Source organism: Mandrillus leucophaeus, unplaced genomic scaffold (genome assembly GCF_000951045.1).
Source record: "Mandrillus leucophaeus isolate KB7577 unplaced genomic scaffold, Mleu.le_1.0 Scaffold440, whole genome shotgun sequence".
In the NCBI taxonomy this organism is placed as follows: domain Eukaryota; kingdom Metazoa; phylum Chordata; class Mammalia; order Primates; family Cercopithecidae; genus Mandrillus; species Mandrillus leucophaeus.
Window position 1 is genome coordinate 286,197 of NW_012104699.1, and position 6,013 is coordinate 292,209.

Below are 6,013 nucleotides of genomic sequence, written 5' to 3' on the forward strand. Positions count from 1 at the left end.
AGAGCCCTGCCTGTGTATTTATAGTGAAGTTGTGACTCATGCCTGGGTTGCCCCAAATGTAAAGAGTGCGAGTGGAGGGGGGACTATATACACTGCGTCAGAGGTTGGTCATTATGTGGCTGCCCCGGAGGAGCAGTCCTTCAAAAAGAAGACAGGGAAGGTAGAGAACAGCAGCCATCAGATAATGGGCTGAGTCCACACTCTTTAACAGCAGAAGGTTCCCCAAGACCCTGAAGTGCTATTGCTGCTGCTTCATGCGCCTCTACCATGACAGAGATCTTGACCTTTCGGTTTAGTGGGGATAACACCCATGGCATAGCTGTGGCGTAGCAAAGAAGTTAGTTCAAACCTGACTTAAACCCGGGGTTCTTAAACCTTCTAGAGCAACCATTGCCGTAGGGGAGGCCCTTCACCCTGATGACACCGATGACACCCTGATGACACCGGCTCGCTGGTGGGGGAAAAAAAGTATTAGTACCAGTTTAGAGAGGACACACCCTCCCCCAAAGTATATCCAGTAACCAAAAACCAAAACAGGGAAGGGAAGGAACAAAAAGAAAAAACACTGATGAAACAGAAGTCCACAGTTTGACCCAATTGGAAATGTATTAAAGGGATTTGCATAACAAAAATCATAAAAGGGCACTCCTTGGGATTTTGTCCTCTATAATGTAGGTTCTGAATTTTAACATCTGTATGAGCTGATAAACTTTCATGGGATTAGTACTAGGGCTCATGTTATAGTTGTATCTGGGTATCCCATCAAATGTAATGAAGGTGTCCCGATACTCATAGAGGAGTTACTGAATATAAAATAAATACAGCAGAAATCCCTGTGCCTCCCCTTAGCCATCGTAACTATTGTGTTGGCTAAATCATTCTTGGTTGTATTATAGAACAAATTGTCTTAAAATATCACATAGGGCCAGGTGCGGTGACTCACGCCCGTAATCCCAGCACTTTGGGAGGCCAAGGTGGGTGGATTGCTTGAGCCCAGGAGTTCAAGACCAGCCTGGGCAACATGGTGGAACCCTGTATTTGTAAAAATACAAAAATTAGCTGCGTGTAGTGGCGCACACCTGTAGTCCTGGCTTTGGGAGGCTGAGGTGGGAGGGTAGCTTGAGCCTGGGAGGTTGAGGCTGCAATGAGCTGTGACTGTGCCACTGCACTCCAGCCTGGGTGACAAGGTGAGACAACAGCCCTTAAAAATCCCACAGTGACCAAGGAAGCTCTGAACCAGTGAGTTATTTATTTATTTATTGAGACAGAGTGTTGCTCTGTCACCCAGGCTGGAGTGCAGTGGCGGGATCTCCACTCACTGCAACCTCCGCCTCCCAAGTTTAAGCAATTCTCCTGCCTCAGCCTCGTGAGTAGCTGGGATTACAGGCACTCGCCACCAAACACAGCTAATTCTTGTGTTTTTTGTAGAGACAGGGTTTTGCCATGTTGGCCAGGCTGGTCTCAAACTCCTGGCCTCAAGTGATTCACCTGTCTCGGCCTCCCAGGGTGCTAGAATTACAGGAATGAGCCACTGCACCTAGCCATAAATTTAAATTAAGTCTTTGGCAGTTACAAATTAGATTGACAAAATGGGACCCCATGGAACTTACTCCCCAATTAAATTAGTTAATATGACTCAATGTAAATTGAACTGGGCCTGGAAGGATTGACAGCCATTATACAAAACCATTAATACAAAATGGTTATATGGTTGTAGTGAAGGGGCAACTATCCTCAGTGCTGCCTTTTTTTTTCTTTTTTTTTTTGACAAGATCTCACTCTGTTGCCCAGGCTGAAATCCAGTGATGCAATCACAGCTCACTGCAGCCTCCAACACCTGGACTCAAGCATCCTCCTGCATCAGCCTCCTGAGAAGCTGGGACCACAGGTGCGCCCCCATGCTCAGCTAAATTTTTTTTTTTGGAGAGATGAGATCTCACACTGTTGCCCAAGCTGTTCTTGAACTCCTGGGCTCAAGCAGTCCTCTTACCTCAGCCTCCCAAAGTGCTGGGATTATGGACATGAGCCACTGCATTTGGCCGGGTATTTCTCCAGTTAACAGCCTAATTTGGCCTGACCGGTTTTTTGTTTTTTTTTTGTTTGTTTGTTTGTTTGTTTGTTTGTTTGTTTTTTGAGATAGAGTCTTGCTCTGTCGCCTAGGCTGGAGTGCAGTGGCGCAATCTTGGCTCACTGCAACCTCCACCAGCCAGGTTCAAGTGATTCTTCTGCCTTGGCCTCCCGAGTAGCTGGGATGACAGGCATGCACCACAACACCCAGCTAAATTTTTTTTTTTTTTTTTTTGAGACAGTTTTGCTGCTGTTGCTGGGGCTGGAGTGCAGTGGCGCGATGTTGGCTCACTGCAACCTCCACCTTCCAGTTACAAATGATTCTCCTGCCTCAGCCTCCCACGTAGCTGGGATTACAGGCACCTGCCACCACGCCTGATTAAGTTTTGTATTTTTAGTAGAGTCGGAGTTTCACCATGTTGGCCAGGCTGCTCTTGACCTCCTGACCTTGTGATCCACCTGCCTTGGCCTCCCAAAGTGCTGGGATTACAGGCATGAGCCCCCATGCCCAGCCAATTTTTGTGTTTTTTTAAGTAAAGACAGGGTTTCACCGTGTGGGCCAGGCTGGTCTCGAACTCCTGACTCAGGTGGATCCACCCTCCTCAGCCTCCCAAAGTGTTGGGATTATAGGTGTGAGCCACCACACCCAGCCTAATTTGGCTTGTTCTTAAATCTGGGTGCCTCAAAGTGGATTACTGCAATTTACTGCTGTGATCCCAACCTATTGAGTCCCTACACCCAATATCCAACATTATGGAAATTACTGACTCCGTCCAACGAACAAGTGGTAGATATTCTGGTGTCACAGATTTGTTTAGGTTCTATTCAGTCTCTATTTCCAGACTCTTAGCTGCAGTTTACCTTCACCTTTGAAGGGATTTGGTCCACCTTTATCTGGTTTCTTTTCATGGAACCTCAGTAGCCTTGCTATTGCAGTCTTTGCCAGCAAGATCTAAATTTTATGTACCTTTCTCCAGGAGCACAGGCATGGCATTACATTAAAGTCATTGCTGGCCAGGCGCAGTGACTCATGCCTGTAATCCCACACCTGTGGGAGGCTGAGGTGGGAAGATCACTCAAGGTCAGGAATTTGAGACCAGCCTGGCCAACATGGCAAAAACCTGTCTCTACTTTAAAAAATGCAAAAATTAGCCCGGTGTGGTGGTCAGCACCTGTAATCCCAGCTACTTGGGAGGCTGAGGCACAAGAATCACTTGAACCTGGGAGGCAGAAGTTGTAGTAAGCCAAGATTGCACCACTGCACTCCAGCCTGGGTGACAGAGCAAGACTCCGTCTCAAGAAAAAAAAAAAAAGTAATTGGTTTCTGGGGACAGTCATTTGACATCCATTCAGGACATACAAATATTGAAAGGAAAGAGCTTACAAAAAGTGGAAGGGCCATTGCCCCTTCTAGAATGTAAGACACACTGACACCTTGGCTAAATTCCAGAAAATTAAGTGGTAAGCAGAGGACTCGCATCCTCCCTGACAGAGTGAAGAAATAGCGTGTTTTTGTTTTGTTTTGTCTTGTTTTGTTTGAGACAGGGTCTCCCTGTCACCCAGGCTGGAGTGTAGTGGTGTGATCTCGGTTCACTGCAATCTCCACCTCCCAGGCTCAAGCGATTCCCATGCCTCAGCCTCCCCAGTAGCTGGGATTACAGGCATGCACCACCACGCCTGGCTAATTTTTTTGTAGTTTTAGCAGAGGCGAGGTTTTACCATGTTGGCCAGGCTAAGAAATAGCTATTGACTTTTTCGCCATCACAATATCTTTTAGAGTCTTTTGTTCTTTGTTCTGGAGGCAACATAATTCTTGTGCTCAAATTTTAATTAAATCCAATTAATGCTGTGACTTGCAGGTTAGCCCACCTCGAATGGGTATTTCTACCACAGAGGCTTCTAGACTGTTCAAACTGCCGTGCAATTAATGCCCTCAGACTCCTTTACTATGAAGGCCTTTTTTTTTTTTTTTTTTTTTGAGATGGAGTTTCGCTGTTGTTGCCCAGGCTGGAGTGCAATGGCACGATCTCGGCTCACTGCAGCCTCCGCCTCCCAGGTTCAAGCAATTCTCCTGCCTCAGCCTCCTGAGTAGCTGGGATTACAGGTATGCACCACCACACCTGGCTAATTTTGTATTTTTAGTAGAGACAGGGTTTCTCCATGTTGAGGCTGGTCTCGAACTCCTGACCTCAGGTGATCTGCCCACCTCGGTCTCCCAAAGTGCTGGAATTACAGACGTGAGCCACCGCGCCCCGCCAGACTATGTAGGCTTTAGCAACCCCTTCTTGTGGCCCCTGTAGGTAGCCAGATGGTCATAAGTTGTCCACAGGCTTCTGATGCAAGCCCACACTATGTGCCAGTACCATGTTGAATAGAAATGCTGCATGAGGGGACTCCCTTGCCTTGTTCTTCATCTTACTGGGAAAGCATTTTGTTTTTCACTATTAAGTATGATGTTAGCTGTAAGTTTCTTGTAGATGTTCTTTCTTAAGAAATAGTAGTTTCTCTCTATTCCTAGTTTGCTATCATAGATGGAAGTCGTACTTTGCCAGATGCTTTCTGATTTTCATTATCCTCCCTTTCATTTGTGATATTAGTAATTTCTATCCTCTTTGTTTTCTTCAGTTAGCTTGACTAGATTTTTATCAATTTTATTCATCTTTTCAAAGAGCGGGCTTTGGTTTTGATTTTTTTTTTTTATTTCTTGCGGTTTCACTATTTGAAAAAATTTCTTTTCTTTTGCTTACTATGGTTTTAATTTGCTTTTTCTAATTTCCTAAAGCACATGCTTAGATAATTGATTATATATTTTTCTTCCTTTCTAGTGTATCTGTTCGATAGCATATTTGTCCTCTATGTACTCCTTTTTTTGCTGTGTCCCACAAAGGGGTGTGTGGGTGTGTGTGTGTGGGGGTGTGTGTGTGTGTGTGTTTTGAGATGGAATCTGACTCTGTCACCCAGGCTGGAGTTCAGTGGCACAATCTTGGTTCACTGCGACCTCTGCCTCCCAGGTTCAAGCAATTCTCATGCCTCAGCCTCCCAAGTAGCTGGGATTACAGGCATGTGCCACCATGCCTGGCTTATTTTTTTGTATTTTTAGTAGAGACGGAGTTTTGCCATGTTGCCCAGGCTGGTCTGGAACTCCTGACCTCAAGTGATCCACCCACCTCAGCCTCCCAAAGTGCTGGGATTATAGGCATGAGCCACCACGCCCAGCCCCTACAAAGTTTAATAGGCTGTATTTTCATTCGTCTATTTTTTATTTATTATTATTATTATTTTTTTTGAGATGGAGTCTCTCTCTGTCGCCCAGGCTGGAGTGCAGGCTGGAGCACAGTGGTGCGATCACGGCTCACTGCAACCTCCACTTCCTTGGTTCAAACAATTCCTCTCTCTCAGCCACCCAACTAGCTGAGATTACAGGTGCACACCACCATTCCTGTCTGATTTTTTTGTATTTTCAGTACAGACAGGGTTTCACCATGTTGGCCAGACTGGTCTTGAACTCCGCCCACCTTGGCCTGCCAAAGTGCTGGGATTGCAGGCGTGAGCCACTGTACTCGGCCTGTCCTTCCTGTTTTTTTTTTTTTGCTTACTGGATCTCTTAATTACTGGTAGGAGGGTGCTGAAATCTCAACCATAGTCATGGATTCATGTATTTCTCCTTGTAGTCGTATCACATTTTGCCTTGTGCATTTTGCAATTTTTTTGTTATGCACATACATGCTAAATATTACACATAGATTCTCTGTGTCCTCTTAGAGAATCAACCCTTGGGCGGGTGCAGTGACTCACGCCTGTAATCCCAGCACTTTGGGAGGCCAAGGCAGGTGGATCACCTGAGGTCAGGAGTTTGAGACCAGCCTGGCCAACATGACAAAACCCTGTCTCTACTAAAAATACAAACATTAGCCAGGTATGGTGGTGCGTGCCTGTAATCCCAGCT